The sequence below is a fragment of the Spea bombifrons genome, chromosome 1, assembly GCF_027358695.1.
Source record: "Spea bombifrons isolate aSpeBom1 chromosome 1, aSpeBom1.2.pri, whole genome shotgun sequence".
NCBI classification, from domain to species: domain Eukaryota; kingdom Metazoa; phylum Chordata; class Amphibia; order Anura; family Pelobatidae; genus Spea; species Spea bombifrons.
The window spans coordinates 154,340,755-154,360,256 of NC_071087.1; the positions used below are offsets into that span (position 1 = coordinate 154,340,755).

The 19,502-nt window shown below is 40.6% G+C and overlaps 1 protein-coding gene across 1 annotated transcript in view; it reads left to right on the forward strand.

The window, feature by feature from the left end:
• C1QTNF3 (C1q and TNF related 3) overlaps positions 1–19,502 on the forward strand; it is a 278,698-nt gene that overhangs the window by 142,861 nt on the left and 116,335 nt on the right. The gene's annotated exons all lie outside the window — the stretch shown is intronic.

The following is a 19,502-nucleotide window of genomic DNA, read 5'->3' on the forward strand; positions in this document are numbered from 1 at the left end:
GTTTCTATATGACTCTTGTGAGCCTTATATTTTCAATTTTTCATGGTTCCTTTTATTGGTTGAAAATACCGTATTTGCTCGATTATAAGACGAGGTTTTTTTCAGAGCAAATGCTCTGAAAAATACCCCTCGTCTTCTAATCGGGGTCGTCTTCTAATCAGACCTCAAATAGAGGTCTGATTAGGAGACTAAGATCCAGATCCCCCGCACCGCTGCAGGGGACCTGGATCCTCCTGTCGTCGCCCCCCCCACACACACACACACTTACCGGTGCTTCCGGAGGTGAAGTTGGCAGCGGGGGTTTGTATGCGTCCGTCGCAAATACCTTCCCCGACTGTCAGAGATCAGAATTCCAGAGTTCCTGATCTCTGGCAGCCGGGGAAGGTATTTGCGATGGACGCATACAAACCCCCGCTGCCAACTCCACCTCCTTCCGGCTGCCGCGGAATGAGACGTCAACCCGCTGCCCCGGCAATACAGCAGGAAATTGGAAGCACCGGTAAGTAAGTAAGTGTGTGTGTGTGTGTGTGTGTGTGTGTGTGTGTGGCATTTCTGGAATGCCTTACACCCCTATATGCCACTCTGGCACTTAGGGGGTTAAAAGGCATATTATGGGGCAGAGTGGCATATAGGGAGGTATAAGGCATTTCAGGAGGCAGAGTGGCGTTAAGGGGGCATTTAATAGTGCACTCTGCCTCCTGAAATGCCTTATACCTCCCTATATGCCACTCTGCCCCATAATATGCCTTTTAACCCCCTAAATGCCAGAGTGGCATATAGGGGTATAAGGCATTTCTGGAGGCAGAGTGCTCTATATAATGCCTTTTAACTCCCTTAATGCCACTCTGCCTCCTGGAATGCCTTATACCTCCCTATATGCCACTCTGCCCCATAATATGCATTTTAACCCCCTAAATGCCAGAATGGGATATAGGGGTATAAGGCATTTCTGGAGGCAGAGTGGCACATAGGGGGTCAAAAGGCATACCATGGGGCACAGTGGCATATAGAAGGTTAAAAGGCATATCATGGGCCACAGTGCCATATTGGTGTGGCAAGCCTGGGGGCAGATGTGCGTAACTGGGGGACAGGTTGGAAAATACAAGAAATAAAAACAAAAAAAAAATATTTTTCTCAATCATAGCTTTTATTAAAAAAAATAGTTTACATGAATTAACATTTACTGGTAAAACTTTTTTCCTTTAGGGTCGTCTTATATTCAGGCTTTTTCTTTTTTTCCTAAGTTAATATTCAGATTTTGGGGGGTCGTCTTATAATCAGGGTCGTCTTATAATCGAGCAAATACGGTACATTTCATCTCTGAAGTCTTTTGATGTTTGTCCGGTCTCTATTTAGGCACATGTTGCGTTCAATGGTATATGGCGTTTTTTTTTTATCTGTAGTTCGAATGAGATTCAAATCCAGATGAAAACCTTTTCAACATGGATACTTCAAACTTTGATATATTTGATAGATTTATACTTAGTGTATATGTGTGAAATTGACATACCCGGATATTTGAAGACAGATGCAAAACATAAATAATCAGGAGTACTTTTAATAAGATGGGTCCATGTACATAAAGAATTTTGATCCTAGAGCAGTTAGTAATTCCGTAGTTTCTGCCATACAAGCACATATTGGAGGTTGTCATGATTTATTTATTTTTCTCTAACTCTTTTATTATTATTGTTTTATATAGCGCCATCAAACTCTGTGACGCTTTACAATGGGTAGACAGGACATAACAAGTAGTAGATGAGTGAGGAGATGTAGGGAGGGGAACCGCTTTTCAATATTATGTCATTTCCCTGGTATTTCTCAATATATTTCATAGTTTGCCTCTATTTCTATTGCAATAGTATAAGCATGCCTTTTATAACCTTTTAATTTTCTGAGACTTTTATGTAAACATTTTATTTCTTTTTTGCAGAAACATTTAGACATGTTCTGCTTCACCAAAGCTACTCTTGACCTTTACGTAACCTTCTATTTTGAAAAGTCCTCTGAGATGGATGAACATATAACTTGATGCTGGATAAGAACCATTCGACCTTCTAGTCGGCTTTGGTCTTGTCTTATGCCATTTGCCTATTCCATGCATGTTTAACCCCTTCACTCCCCTATGGACGTACCGGTAGGTTCAAAATGCATTCCAAGAAACACCTGTGCACGTACTGGTACGTCCTGCCCTTCTTGCAGAGGCAGGGACACATGTCATTTGACAGCCTGTACTCCCCCCTGCCCCATCTCATGTAACAGCCGGAAAACTGATAGTTTGAAATGCAGTTTGATCGGGCATTCCCTTCCAGGTCAGGTCAGTTCTGACGCCACCCGGAAGTTCACCAGAGGAAAGGATTTGTCTAGACCCTGCTGTGATATCTGATCACTTGGATGAGGCACTGATCAGACACTGTGGTCTCTATGCAAGTCTGTGGGGAGTTGCATAGAGATCACAGTGTGATCGGTCCAGGGGATCACAGGGAGGGGAGTGAGAAACCATGCTGAACAACGAAACAATAAAAAAAATCACTAAAATAAATAAAAGAAAAATAATAAAGTTAGCGACATTGTGATATTGTGACATCACTGGCATTAATAACATGTTCAAGAGGTCCCTAAGAGGACCTCTTACCATACTGCATTGATATCAGTGCAATAAAAAAACAAACAAACAATAAAGTAAAAAAAAAATGATAAAGATAAGAAAAAACACTCACATCTCATTGCCTTAACACAACATCTAAACGGTATAACCCTCCTGTCCCCAATTAGAGTTGCAATCCCATCATACCTAATGTAAAAAAAATCTACGAATAATGTATGCCTTATAGTATGTTCCCTATGTGCTGGGAAAATGTGAAAATTCCAAATAAATTAGGCATTTCTGAAATCCAAATTCAATATTCATTTGAATAGAGATGTTGGTAATCTATATGACATTCCGATATCAGATTGTGGTTAGATAATTTTGCAAACAAACCAAAAATAGTCTCTATCAGTCCTAGTCCCTTGAAGACATGTTTGCTCTCCAGTTAGTCGCTCCTAGCAGATTTGTATAGGCAACATAACTGGGAACTCTCCGGGTACTAACTAGAGTCGTAGGATGAAGCCCTGCTTCTCCGGATCTGTTTCCGCCATCTCTGAACAGGGGAGCAATATTTGAATGTTCTTACTCACTGCCCACTTCCTGCTGTCTGGGCTAACCCCACCCAATGCATAGCTAACCCCACCTCTGCACATAGCTTGCCCTACCCACTCACAAAGCCACTCCCTCAGAAGAGAGAGAGCTCCTGGTAGCGTACCTCTGGACATTCCCAGGTATGGGGATTAAACAACTGGGCTGGACAGTGTGTTCTTAACATGGACTTCATGTCAATAATATGATGTCTGAAAGGCAAATGATTGTCTTTACTTACTAATTTGTTTGTTTTTATACTCTCAATGACTTAAGGGAGATAGAGATGAAAGGTACAGTTAAAATAACAGACAAACAAGTACATTTCTCATCCAAGGAAACATTTCACCTCTGCTTGTTAGAATGCTATTATGTTGTGCAATTAAGTGATCATGCCTTGTTGCATTTAATTTTAGTTTTGTGGACTTGTGTATCACTATAGTGACTGTAGTACCCACATATGGTAAGAGTGAGTGTTAGAGTAAGTGTGTGTTTGTGTATGTTGTGGGCCACTTGTCTTTAGACGATTGAGTCTTTCAGGACTGACTTGTGGATTTTTTGGCAATTTGTTATGGACTTTTATACTTTTGGAAGAAAAGGAATGTGTTATACTACAACCCTGTGCAACATGACTTACTACCTGGCAATCCTCGCAACGTAAACGTTTTCGTTTTTGTTGTTTCCCTTTTCTTTATAGGCCAGAAGATGCAGCCCTTAACTGCCTGGAAATCAGCAATAATTGTTCAACTTAATAAGGGAGAGATAACTTTTGTAAACAGAAAGTTAAGATGGCTGCGCCCATTGTATGCAAATACCATGGTTTCTAATTATGTAATATATAGAAAACTGTGTATTTTTGCAAGTTTATCTTGCGTCTAAAACAGTTAATCGTCTAAACGACAAATTCATTTTGGAACTAAGCTGAGAGAACTAGATCAATGAAAACACGGAAAGGAGAAAGGGAGTTGATGAATCATATGATCCAAATGTATTTGTACAGCTGCATATCTTATCACAATATCTGGCACGCATCATTACACAGACTTTATCTTGTTTGAGTGTATTTACATTCAAATGGCAGCCTTAAGTAATCATGTTCAATGTTCAAACAAAAGGTGCAAGATTTTTTTTCCGTTTAATCAAATTCTATACTGTAATTATGCATTGTATGGTATGCACGCAAATATGTTTTTGTAGTTTACTGACCTTATACAAATATCCAGCTATCTTTAAATCAGATTAGTCACTTTACTCAAACGTACATTTTACAGTCTTATACACCTTTATAAACAAAGGTAAAGCGTAATATATAAAAAGAAGACATGCCAAATAGAAATACGTTTTATCTGTATGTCATAAAAACCATTTAAACTTCTTGTTAAGGCAGGGTCAGGTAGAGCCTGTCATTGGTGGGATACTAATGAGACTCTTGAAATTAATCTTTTAATAACCCATCGTGAAGATTCTATAGATTGACTTGCTAAATATATTATTTAACCCAATGGCACTAATGCTAGTCCTCATGGAAACCTTGCATTTTCATTTAAAGATACTTAATGGAGTCTCCTGCATTCAAGATGGGATATCAACCATAACCAACAGCTAGCACTAATTGGGCGTCTTCAGGGCTGGTGCAAGGATTTTTGCCACCCTAGGCAAGACATAATTTTGCCGCCCCTTGCTCCACCCCCACAAACCCCTCCCCTTTCACCACACCCACTTATCGTCCCACTCCTCTCCATAGTGACCGCGAGCCTAGTTCTGCTCAAGAGAAGAAGAAGAAAAAGGAAGGGGTGGGTGGGTGTCATGGCTGGGTGTAATGTGAGTGAGGTATGATGTGTAATAGCTGGGTATGATGGGCTTGATGCGTGACAGCTGGGTGTGACAGGAGTGAGGTGTGATGTGTAGTGGGTAGATGTAATGGGCATTAGATGTGATGGCTGGGGGTCATAGGAGTGGTCAGTGATTGTGGTGTGATGGGAGTAATGAGTGTGGGATGTGTGAAGATAAAGGAAAGAAAATTAAGAAATGAAGCAATAAAAGGCAGAAACAACATAAAGAGAGAGAAAGAAGATTAGTGAAAACCGCTAATCAATGACCACGACCGGCGGTTCGCCTACTTTGCCTATAGGTGGCGTCAGCCCTGGGTGTCTTCGATATGATCACAGCGGTGTAGGATAGTCAGCTCCAGACTATGTGACCCTGAGAATCTGCTCCAGCAGCCTGAGATTGAGGCAGTCTCAGGGTGATATAGAACAATTTTAGGGAAACCAGTATGAATTGCTTCCTAGAATACATCAGAAGGAACACTCACGGTTTAGCCGTGTCCAAAAAACACAAAATTATATACCTATGGCAGGTTATTTTTTTTACGTGTGTATATATATACACTTAAAGGAGGATGTCATGTGGAAGAAAATGTCATTCTCCAGCATAAACCCCAGTGCTGCCTAGAATAATATAGGTCGGCATTGACAAAAACCTGGTTTTAGGTTTTGTAGCCATTTTGGTTCCTATAAACTCCCTTTATCCGTTGTCATGTGATATTATGGGTGGGTTTTCCTGATCAATGACCCCACTGAGCTGATTCTTTATGGCAATGCTAATGAAGTCTATTCCTCCATAAAATGTCATTAGTCAGAATGTCCTACAGGGTGATTGAGCTAGGACACATACAAATTAGACTTGTGCATTCGTCTTCGGGCGAACATGGAAACGAACACGAAGAGTGCGTTTTCGTGTTTGTTCCGAAGACACGCCGAAGAGAAGACGGCGGCGGTAAAACGTAGGCGAAGACGAAGACACACACCACGAAGATCTTCGTGATTGTCTTCGTCTACCATTCCCCCCCTTCATCTTACCTTGTCTTCGCGGCTTCGCGGCATCGCGGCAGTTCCCGGAAGTGGAAATCCGCAGGTTCGCCGTCACGGGTTACAGGGCAGTGCGAATGAGCCTATTGGTCGCCTACAGGGACCTCCTCTGGCATCAACCAATTGGTTGATGCCAGAGAAAGACCCTGCAGGTGACCAATAGGCTCACTCGCACGGTCTTTGTAGCCCCTGACAGCGAACCTATGGATTTCCGCTCCCGTTAACCCCTTCGATGCTGCGTTATCTAACACAGCATCGAAGGGGTTAACGGGAGCGGAAATCCATAGGTTAAAGGGCCGTGCAAGCGACCAATAGGCTCACTTGCACGGCCCCTTAACCCTTTAAAATAAAGTTAACCCCTAACTAATTGAACAGGGAGGGAGACCAGTGGCATTGGCAGTGCCGATGCCACTGGTCTCCCTCCCTGTTCAATTAGTTAAATGTCCGTACGAGCGACTTTATTGGTCGCTCGTACGGACATTTAACCCGGCACAGACTAACTAATTGAACAGGGAGACCAGTGACATCGGTCTCCCTCCCTGTTCAATTAGTTAAAGACCAGTGGCATCGGCAGGGCAAGTTGCAGCATTGGGGTTTTAAAACCCCAATGCTGCAACTTACCCTGCCGATGCCACTGGTCTCCCTCCCTGTACAGATTTAAATGTCCGTACGAGCGACTTTATTGGTCGCTCGTACGGACATTTAACCCGGCACGGACTAACTAATTGAACAGGGAGGGAGACCAGTGACATCGGTCTCCCTCCCTGTTCAATTAGTTAAAGACCAGTGGCATCGGCAGGGCAAGTTGCAGCATTGGGGTTTTAAAACCCCAATGCTGCAACTTACCCTGCCGATGCCACTGGTCTCCCTCCCTGTTCAGATAGTTAAATGTCCGTACGGGCGACTTTATTGGTCGCTCGTACGGACATTTAATTAATTGAACAGGGAGGGAGACCAGTGGGATGTGCCGGGTAAGTTGTAGCATTGGGGTTTTAAAAGTCTGCACGAGCGACCAACAGAGTCGCTCGTGCAGACTTTTAAAATCCCAATGCTGCAACTTACCCAGCAGATCCCGCTGGTCTCCCTGTTCTATCAGTTAATAAATGATAGAACAGGGAGACCAGCGGGATCTGCCGAACAATTACGGCACCAGGCGTATAACAGTCTGTACGAGCGACCCTATTGGTCGCCAGCAGGGGGCTCGTCTGCCATCAACCAATGGCAGACGAGCCCCCTGCTGACGACCAATAGAGTTGCTCATACGGACATTTAAACTCCTGGCGCCAGAGCGGCTTTAACTCCGTTTTAACCCCTTAACCGGAGAAAACGAAGAAAACCCGAGCACAAAGAATCTCCGCGAATATTCGCCCGAAGAGAAGACAGGACCAGGCGAATATTCGCGGAATACGAAGTTTTTTTTTTTGCCGAAGACGAGCACGAAGACGAACACGAAGAGCCCCCTGGTGCCCAAGTCTAATACAAATGGCTAATATACAGCTGCCTGAAACATGTAAAAAAACAAAAAAAATATTTTAAAGAAAGAAAATATATAATAAAATAAAAAAAGGTGGTGTTCCCTTGGAAATATGCAAATACATGTGTGCCTGTGTGTATATAGGTGAAGACTTGCCATTTTTGACACAAAGTAAAAACATTTACTTTATACAACAAGGTAAACAATTACAAAAATATAAAATACATTTAACATCTTGTTTAATGTATCTTCGGATGGAATATACCTGTGACCTGAATATTTTTTTGTGAGTATATTCTCTTTGGCTTTGAATCATAACCAATTATGCTTACAGACTTTTTTCTTTTGGACCTTGGAATCATGTGTGTGATGATAAGCTATAAGCATCTTATCAGTTTTATATATTACAGCAAAATAAAGGTTTATCTTCTGAATAAATGTTGTACAGACTAGTGTCCTAGCGGCAATCAGGCTTCATACTGGATTATAGATCTTAATGGGCATGATTTATTTATTTATTTTAAAAAAAAAACTTGGCCAAGCTGGTCAAATACTGTATCACAGTGTATTATAATCCTTAAAGTCACAATGTTTTTATAAACCAGCAAGGCGCAATTGTGTAAAAATATTTTTACATAAAACTGTTAAAAGCCTCTGGTAAGGGCATCAGAGATGACAACCCTTCCCTGCGTTGTCATTTGGTCTTGGAAAGGCCCTTCATAAGGGAGTTAGTTTTCTGGCCAGAAGATGTAGGACAGCATGGTGATGTCCCCACAGGTTCCACATACATTATATAGATTGTGTTGTAAAGTCTTGGTCTCTGTTTATTTTTCACAATATTTTACAATGTTTATCCACTGCACACCCAGAGCTGCCCACGGCCACAATTAGGACACCTGTTGCGCATGATCAGGACATAATCAGTTGTTGCAGACTGTCCTGGCAAACTCAAGACTGTTGATGTGCTAATACAGGAGATTCCCAAACCCATTCAAACATTGACAATACAGAGATTATACAGTGATTATACATGCTTGTTATACATATTGCTCCTGAATCGAAGACAACTACATGGGATGATTAAGGTCCGAATCTTTACAGCAGGAACAATCTTCAGACTAAATGGGTCAAATGGATCTGACCTGCCATCAGATTCTGTGTTTCTATAAGACAAGGTAAGTGATGCAGAAAAATGGCACCGGTTAGTGTATCCAGGAATATCCCATTCTCTATTGAATTAAATGTTTTTACAAAAATAAGCAAATGTATAATCCCAAGAAGCCATTTTGGGTATAAAGGTCTAGCGTGTGAAAGGCCCTTGGGAGCTGGAGCTAGACACAGCTGTTGTCCATTCTTTCACAACACGTTAAACAGGATCAATCACTGACCTTATCACCAAACAATGCTGCTAAATTGAAACTTTCAGACGCTGGAACAATGTATCACATGCAGTGACCCCGAATCTTATACGGCTCCCAACTGTTTGTAACGATTACTCTTCTGCAAGTTATATCAATATACCATAATACATGCGCTGTTATATTGGGAGTGTGTTGAAGCTTTCAGCCGTTCCCGAGTGTGTGAATGTAAAGTGACGATAAAGCAACAATAAACATTCACACCACCCTGATTCCTCTAGAATGAATAGAAGGGTGATGTGCTATAAATAAAACAATGCTGTATAACACTTTAGAAAGCTAAAAGCATCTGCTCTCACATAAAAAAAACATGCAGTTTCAAATGTGATGATGATCTAAATAGCACAAACACTCCACTTTAGGTGAAAACTATGTAGCATTTCAATTAGCTCACTCGCATACTAACTAACGCTTCTTCATATAAACAGCATACCTAAAGGGGGGGTGGTCCGCCCCCAAGTGCCACTCATTAGGGAGGGCCAGTGTATGGCTGTGGAGCTCGCACTCTTTTCCCACCCAGTTTTCCCTCACACAGTGGGCAGGTGCCACGGCAGTAAACTGCAGGCTTGCGTTAGGCAGCTGCCAGGCCGCATAGACGTCTGCACAGAGGGGGTGGGAAAGTAAAAGGTGAATGGATGAGTGAGTGAGTGTTTAGGGCAGAGTTGGCACAGGCAGGCTGTTTAAGGGGCAGAGGCCTACCACGTCAGTGTCTTGCTTAATGTATAGTGATAGGGGTTATGCTGCACTACCGTCAATGTCTGGCTCAGTGTATAGTGATGGGTTTTATGTTGTACCATCTGTTCAGTAAATGTAACTTATGTAAACTTATTTAATTTATAAGTTAATTTATTTTTCAGGTTTCTAGTTATTCCAGTTAACAGTTTACAAAGTTGTGAAAGAAATGTGTGGGGAGTCACCAGGCCCGGACTGGGACAAAAAATAGGCCCGGGCATTTAAGCCTGAGCAGCCCATATTTATTTATTTATTTATTTATTTATTTATTGTTAAAGCCCACCCTTCATGTACCATCTTTGCATTTAATCATTCACACAAATCATTAACACATTCATTAATGCAGTCTCACAAATCATTCAAGCAATTCATCCACACATGAATTCATTAATTGTCATACACATTCACACAATTCATCCACACATTTATTCATTCATTCTCATACGCATTCACACTACCCCCTCTCATCATCTTATCTGGCCCTTCTCACTATGTTCCCCCTTTTCACTATGTAACCCCCTTCCCCACTTATCAATATGTACCGCCTCTATCTATCCCCTCTCCCCCTTTCTCACTACCTAACCCCCCTCTGCCCCTTCTCACTGCAGCCCCCTCCCTCACCCTACTTACCTTGTTGCCAGAGCAAGCAGCAACTGCGACCGCGCCTGTGGCAGGGCAGGATTGACTTAGGGGCTGATGGAGCTGCAGCTCCAGGCTAGTACCTTAAAATATGGCCGCATTAAGGCAGAGCCCCTTAAGCCCGCCGCAACTGCAACCGGGTCCGCCACTCTAAGGCAGAGCCGGCCTTAGGTGTTCTGGCGCCCTGTGCGGACTACTCCTCTGGTGCCCCCCCATCCCAAAAAAAGAAAGGAATAAAAACTTGTAACAAAACTCCCCTTTCTCACTATCTATCCCCCAATAGATATAAATATTCTTAAAAATGTAATTAACGCAAAAATGCTGATTTCACATACCAATAACACAAGAAGTTTATACAAATACAATAAAATAACTTTTCACCTTTTAAATAGTGTACCCCTTTAGAAAATGACACCTAAGTAATGTTTGTGTAACAGATTCACACTCAACACATACCAGGACTATGACACAAATAGTGTCAGTAAGGGCGAGAGGGGCTTGTGGATGAGCTTGAAGCGGTCTTTTACTGCTCGTTCGCTTCATCAGCTAAATGTGACTACACGGTGCAAATGGACCGATTCTCACCCTATTACTTCTGCTGCTAGAATGACCTCATTGGTGCTACCCTGGCAGCTTTCCAATAACAAAAAAAAATCCTCTCTTGTATGCCTATTTAAAAACTATTTCTGCTGAATTTAAGAATATTATGAACTATTTAATCCTTTCATGTCCAAGGATTTTCAGACACATTAAATCCACAAAAACATCACCATTTTTTTTGCTATTTGGTTGTTTAATGGTGGATCCCTTCCAATGGGCTTTCTTCAGTACCATACATGTACTGACCCCTCATTTACAGTAGAAAAACAGTTTTTTTTTTTTTTTTTTTTAAATGCATATACCTAGTGTAATTCTTGTGAAAGGGTTAATAACGTGATGAAGGAATGTTGGCGTAAGGGTTATCTGTTAAGGAAGGTGTTAATATGCTGTTTTATCCAGCTGGATAAGGGGCAAAATCTAACACATGAGATGGGGATTTTTGTTGGTATTTTTTTTTTATTGTTTATTTTCTTCTTTAAAAATAACCCCCGCTGGCCCCCTACTTTCTAATCCCCCTTAACAAGACAGAGTTTGGCAAGAAACATTTCCTGCACTAGGAATCAATGTGATAATCGTGACCACTTGGAATGTCATTAGGGATGTCAAGTAGTTAATAAACATGCGAGTCAGTCAGTCAGTCAGTAAGGGTTAAAGATTCTGTAAATAATTATAATAGGCAGATCTGCTAGCGCTAGCAACCATTCCGCAGAAAAGAAATACCTTTTAGTATTGGGCAACATTGTATTTTTTTTGTGTGTTAACCCATTAATACAGTGAGTGTCCGGAAGGCCCACATAATAATAATAAAAAATATAGGATATGAATTCTATATGTAGACACAGGATGCCATAGATCAATAGGGGACAGTCCATTTAAAAGCGGTTCCAACAAAGCAAAACATAAGGAGAATCGGGGCAGCATACCTTAATGTGTTTTTGTTTGCTGAAAATTTGGGGATCTCTCACGGGTATCCACCTTTTGTAACCCCTTTTACGTGTATTGTTAGAAACATAAAAACAAAGTATTCAATAGCAGGTAAGAATTGCTTAGTCTTAGTATCCCATGCATGTTTAAATTCCCTTACTGTATTAGCCTCTACCACTTCTGCTGAGGGGATGTTACACTTATTTACCACCCTCCCAGTATAGTAAAACATTCTCTCATTACATCTGAGCCCATAATTCTCTAGTTTTAAGATTATGACCTCTTGTGTTAAATTACAATGCTTTGCTAATATGCACTTAGAATTAAACTGTGCTAGTCTGAGTCTTCTTATGTTTAATCGTTTAATAGTCCGTCACAAAGATTCTATTGTCGTCACTTATTAATAGTGGCAGCTGAAGGGTCCTTCTGTAAAGCATTGCTTGTCACATATATTTAAGCAGAATGTCAACTGTGATGTAACTGTAGAAGAAATCATCTGGGATTCATTAAATCAGAGTATAAAATGGATGAGTCACCTGCAGACTCTGTGACCCGGGGATTTCCTAGGTATGGGAATACTGAGAACTGTAAAGATGATAGATGTATACACATTTTTTAAATGACGGAAGAACATCCCTAATTAAATATATCTAAAAGTTTTTTGTCTATAACGCAGTGGGGGTTAGGCATAAGGAGCAACTTTGGTACAAAGTGGTTAAAGTGTACCAAACAACCGGAAAAGATTATTGGTTGCTATGTCAACTACATGGATTCTACCACTGCTTTTCCTACGGAACTCCCCAATCCTACATGACATCACTTTAAACCTTTCATCCAGGATCTACTCATGATGAGGCGCCACGGGCTCACAGTGGGAAGATAATCCCAGGGAGGGCTTTGTATCCACTTACAAGATGATATAAAATGTTGTCCTCGTCTGTTAGAAGCTGATAATATAGCTGAGCTGCAATCAGAGGCTGCGCATGACTTGATAACATAGAAAAAGAAATGCTGTACAGAGACTACACAGGTAATACATTTTACACTGTCAGCTGGACGTGGTGCCACGTATAATGAGAAGATGTTTTTTTTAGCATCATCTTTTTTGGCAAAGCTATTTTTGGCAAAGCTATGAACATCAGCAGAGGTGTCAGAACCATCATTTTGGGGATGTTTCAGACATCTAAGCAGTTTGGGGGGTGATAGCGACATAGCAACCAATGGAATGTTATCTCGGCAGGAATGTTCCATTTGCTTGCTATGGTAGTAAGCATACCTGGGAACTCTCCAGTTACTCGGAGCCCCCCTTGCATCATGACTGACAGCAGTATGGGGACCCCGCTGATGTCTGTGGGTGGTCCCGCTGACGTCCGAGGACACACACCATTTTAGGAGGGAAAGTGGGCTGGAATTGAGGAATGCCGTAACAACAGCACTCCCACGACACAGAGTTCCCCTGCAGTGACATGGAGACCTGGGGAAGCGGTGCTTCACACAGAGTCTCCCGGCGAAACCCAAGTATGGCTGTAAGACCACTTTTCAAACTTTGTACTAGAATCACTTTCAATCAATAAACACTATGGATCATAAGAAATGATCATCTCAATACCACACGTTTCCCCTTTTCTTTTTAAAAAAAACAAAACAGAAACGTTAAAGCATATTTTAGGTTTGTAGTCTGTGTAAAGGAGTTAAGGAGATAAAGTGAGTAATTGTGTGTATGCATGCATATGTGTATGCATGTTTTTTTGTGTTTGTGCGTGAGCATGTGTGTGTGTGTATAAGGGTTTGCGAGCATGGGTGTGTATGTGTAAGTGAGTGTTAGTAAGTATGTGTGCATGTGTGTTGACGTAAGGGTGTAGGTCTGTGCAAATGTGTGTATAATTGTGTGCTCACTGCATATGTAAGCTCCTACTGAACTTACCTTACACCTGGGCAAGAATCAAAGCAAGTAGTTAGATGACTTGGAGTCAGGAGTACCGAGATCAGCGACATCAGGGTATGAATGCCAGGAATCAGGCGCCAAGAGGGTAGTCGGATGAAGCTGGGTCATACACAAGAACTCAGGAACAAAGTAACACACTCAGTAACAGGAAGCAAAACACAAGGGCAAAGGAATATGCAGCCTTATATAGGCCAGAGTAAGGCGGAGCTTCAAACAACCGCCCACAGCACGCAGAGAAAAGGCAGAGAGCTCACAACACTAGAGAAATCTCAACTGTGGCTGTTAAACCATGACATACACCCAATAATTTAAATGGTTAAGACATGTAAAAAAAAAAATATATATAAACTATTAGATAGCCCTGCAGCTACCAAAACTATAGTCAAGAATTTCAGACAAATTTCCCATGATCCCCTTTTTTGCATTGGAATCTTGTCTTCTGCCCATGTAGCTTCCTGGAGTCTACCTGTATTTCTGACAGACAGGTAATTATCATCAGTGGCTTATTTGTCTTGGATGCTGCGCTAGGCCTAAGCCTGGGATATGTCAGGAAACCACAACCCGGAGGATGCAGGTATTGACCTGGAGAAAGAGAGACGTGGCGCTTCTAATGAGACCCTTCGTTCGCACTAAAAACTGGGAAATTGGGAGTGCCATCTTCCCGCTAAAGCAGCCAAACGTGGTGGAAAAAACAGGCTGTAGCTTCTCCTAAAAGTACGTACTTTTATTAATTACTTACAAAATAGAAATGCATTCCTCATTGGTAGGGCCCTCAGACTGGCCCTTTAAGTATTACCGTTACTAACGATACACACTCATTTTTAGCTCAATGTTCCTTTAAAGTTTTCCAAATACTCTGCACATCGGTTGCTATGGTTACCTGAGCTCTATTCTTTCCTGCCCACACACATTGATATCCAAATCCCAGATTAATAACTGGAGAGGGTATTTTTAATTTGAGCATAGGTGCTGCATGCTAACTTTACGGGATAAAAAACTGACTTCTAAAAATATGACACAGAAAACATACAATGAAATTATATGAATCTGAAAAATACTTTTCCTGCTTTACAGTTATTCTGCAAGAAATGGTCTATATGATTCCTAGCCAAAATAATGTATTTTCCACACCTCTTTAACGTCTGCCTGGTGCCATATGGGTGCTACAGACCCGCTTTATGAGTGCTCAACTGTCCTGTTTTCCGTGAGACAGTCATGATTTCTGGCGCTGTCCTGATGTTCACAGAGCTGCCCCATATGTCCTGTTTTTTGGGGGATCATGGCCTCATTGGGAAGATGAGAAGATCTCCCCTGCCCAACCAACCCACTGTCCTGTACAGACAGTCATTCCCACAAGGCTGCCTGATTACCTTCTGAAAGGCAGAGCTGGGATATGACCATGAGTTTCAGGTACGTTTTTCCTTCGTTTTTTTTAGTTAAAAGCATAATGTCCCGACCCCATTAAGAGGATTTTAATATTCTTCCAAAAATAAAAAAAATGAAACTACTTACCTGACACAGAAGAGGCTGCCCCCTGCCATCAGCGTTCCCTGAGCCAATCCTGGAGCTGACTACAGGTGAGTACATCACATGCATGGAGATGCTTTTGGGCGACCACAACTCCTACATGGGAAAAGCTGTAATCGCTCTGCCATATCTATACGGCCAAGACTAAGGGAAAGTGGAAGAAAGTATTTAATTTATCTAGTATTTTATATATTTGCCAGCTATTTAGCAACCACACAGCACAGATACATTGCAAAACCCGTTCTGGTCTAGGGTGACTAAATGTTCCCATTTTTAAAGGAACAATTCTCATAGTTAAAGCTTGTCTTTGAAAGTGTGCCTTAATACCCCTTTAAACTTAAATTATTTTTCATAAGTAATGTAGCATTTTGGTTTAAATATATATTCAACATAACATGATAACAGACCTAGTTAGCTTACTTATTTTGTTTAAATATGTATTCATGTAATAAAATGTCTTTATGGACCTTGCTTTGTACACTGGGGCACATTCAAACTGGAATAGAAAACCACTTACAGTTGACCATGGAATATCTAGCAGGGATGAAATTTCATGAACTGACTTATTGCAAAGGTTCCCTGAGCTCTTCAGAACAACCAATTTTTTACACAAATGTTTGTAAATGCAGACTGCATGGCTAGGTGCTTGATTTTATACACCTATGGCAATGGGTCTGATGAAAACATCTCATGCAACTACAAAGCAATTTCTTACCACTAATACTCACCCCATAACATTTTACTTACCCTCCAAAGCTCACTTACACGCTTCAATGGGAGGAGGAACTTAACCTGAACTTCTCAGAACAAGAAGGCAGTAAGGCCTGCACAAACTACATTGGAGTCTTGAGATACAGTAACCACTTTGAGACAGAGCGTATTTAGAATCCTCCAAGCTGGCAGCTATATACCACTCCTGCTCCCATGGACATGGGACATCTTTGAAGCCAGCCATTTGAATTTACTCCCATTAAGCCAGATATTTTTGAAAACTAGCTACCCCAGGTATTACAAATAGTGGTATTTTAACACTTTCCATGCACTAATTCTACCACCAGTCTTTCAAAGTGTGTGTGGTTGTAATTTGTTTTGTGTTTCTTTTTTCACACACATTGTATGACTTCACACCCCCAAATAATGCTGCCAACACATAACTCAAGTTATTGCTGCCAAAGGTTTCTACAAGCTATGGAATCATAAGGTGTACTCAGTTTTCCACACATGGCTTCTCCATTTTGGCTTTATTTTTGTTGAATAAATCATGACACAGTATAATATGTAATGTGTTGTTGTTTATCTGAGGTTGTGTTTACCTAATTTATAGACCTACTAAGTAATAGATGATTGTTATTATGTCCTGATGAGTAAAACTATAGTATTCAAAGAGGGTGTACTTTCTGTTTGACACAACTGTACACTATAATTTAATTTAGAAGCATTCTCATCACAAAGATCATATACTATGGATTAATTATCAGTTTGTAAATGTCACTGATAGCACAATCCCAAATGAGGGCATTGATTTAATGTAATATTATATTGCACAAGCTTTTTTATAATGTAAAACTACTATTTCACTAAGCTATTACCTTATATCACAATACTACTATGATCACTTGATCTTTATTCTCTTGTGACTCTAGGAACGGAAAAGAATATATGTTATTTACATTTAGCAATAAATAACTCCAGACATATATTAAATGCAAGGAAAAAAAAGAAAGAACCTTCAGGGATAAGGGTTCTCACTTGCAGAGCTTGCAATGTAATTAGAGTTGTGGAAGACATTTAGATGAAATGGATGGGTGGGTGTTTGACAGGCATCAAATCCTCTGTGCACCTTAACTCTTTCAATAATTCCTTAGTTCCTCTCGGATAATAAATAACCAGGTGGACAAACTGAAATGTAGAAAATTAGCCCAACAGCATAATTCAACAGAAATAAAATACTTGCATCCTAGCTGCTGTTTTGGGCCTATACACAACTCTTTATAAGGTTTTAAAGAATATTTGTGAATGGTTTGCTTTTATTGGGTTTATTCGCTTAAGGGAGAGTTAACAGAATATGCAGTAGAGCTGTAGTTTCATCTCCATGACTTTGCTATAAATAATGAAGGGCTAAGCCCAGTCCAGTCCCATAACTCTGTCTTGATGAGGGATAGACTTTTGTTGGCCCAAAACTTCCCTCATTTTATTATTATCTTAAAATGTTTGCTGGGGATGAGCGTATGACAGTGTAAAATTTTAGATATTTTCAGAAAACATATTTTATTTCCTGACCTTTCAGTTCAGAAAAAAATTGGAGCCATATCTTCCCTGGGGAGGTCCCAGTCACCTTCCACTACAGCAACAACAATTAGATTGAAACCCAGCTATTGGGTTACAATTTGGGCAAATTGACTTTCAAAAAAGCTATGTTCTCTACCTTACTGACCATGCCTTTGTTGTTCAGCATCTCACCAACATACGCAAGCATGTCCCTCCAGGTTTTAAAATTATTATTTTGAAGGGCCAATGTATGCTTTACTCTTGGGTCACAAAGAGTGGCCAGTGTGTACTCAGTGCCCATGATGGCTAACATGCAACCTGACAGCTCCTTTATCAGCTCTTATTATATACCATGAGGTGATGCATTTTCTGTATCTAGTGAGTAAATAAGCTGATGACCTGTCCTAAACTGGCAGTGCTTAAATTCCCAGTCACATCACAGAACGGCCTCAGGGCCATCGCTACCTCACCCCTTAATGCCCTTTCCTTACTGCCCAATGTTCTGCTCAGGGGCCATGGAATGAAGGGCCATGTTGCTGTTTTATAATCTGAAAATATATATCTTCTTTGGCGGCCACGGAGCGTGTGCGATGGCGGAGCTGGCTCTGGTGGACAGCTGAAGGAGCACTTGGACACGCAGCATGTGCTTGGACCTGCCTAAGAACTAATAATTATTAACAGCATGAATGTAGTTTATGTGATTTATGTGACAAATATATGAGGTTTTGCTGGTATTGTAATTGTACTATTGTAACACAACCCAGGGATAGTTTAAAAAAAAAAAATGACCCACTGTGTATGCAAAGTGCCCTGCCCTGGTCTGCCTGCATGATTGGAAATATTTTCTTAGGTATGAGGGTTTGCTGGTAGTGAAATTGTATTATTGAGACACAATTTGGGAATAATATTTCAAAAATTGGCTTTAAATTTTAAAAGTCCTAAAATAATCAAATATTAAATTTAAAAAAATAAAAAAGCCTTCTGCTGCAGTCCCCGTAGGATAATAAAATTAACTATTAGTGGTTGTACATCTTCTACAATCCACCCCGCCACAGTCAATTATCTGCACCTGTAGTACGCTTACACTAGTTATCTCATCTAAGTCTAACACCTCTAACTCATGTCTGTTTCTGTCTGCAACTGCGTTAAAATTGGATCACAAACTTATAAATGTATGCTTGTCCCTTCCTTTTGCTGACCAGTCAGCGTGCAAAAGTAAAGAAAAAAGCCCCAATGCTGTTAGAAACATCAATCACAGCCTTAATCAATAAGTCCCTCCACTTGATGTCACAATAGTTTTGGGTATTTCTGTCCATCAATCACTTATTCTGTACCCTCCTAGACACCGTTCCTTCTCACTCTCTCTGCTGAATGGCGCCAAAACAAATAAGTTAATAAATGCCTAACGAATATTCATACAAGATTCATTATGAATGTATGCACGAGTAAGGCAACATTTGTTAAAAATAAAAAGTTTGTCTGAATCCGCATTATCAAGTTTAACAAAGTTACAATAAAGTGTGTGGGAACAGCAGATAATGTGTTTATAAATGATAAAATGTATTCTTCCTTGTTTACGTAAATAGCTAGAGTTCATGAAATCACATAAAAAGTTTTTCTTATTCTTCTTAACTCAAATCTGTTTGTAACAAAGATAACAAAATTGGAATTTATGGTTTCTCAACAAACTTGTAATGCTTTTCACAGGATGGATGCGGTATTAGAGTTAATTGATACATGAGATAATGGACCCAAAAAACAGTATTTGTATAATCCCTGTGGTTTGCCACCAGTGTGATCTCCACTTCAGGGGATATTTTCATCATCTAAGCACCATTTGAGTACCTCATTGTTGACTTATTGAAAATCCTTCAGAACCCAATCATTGGCCCTTTTTGATGTCTGCACCATATAATTGCCACAGCAG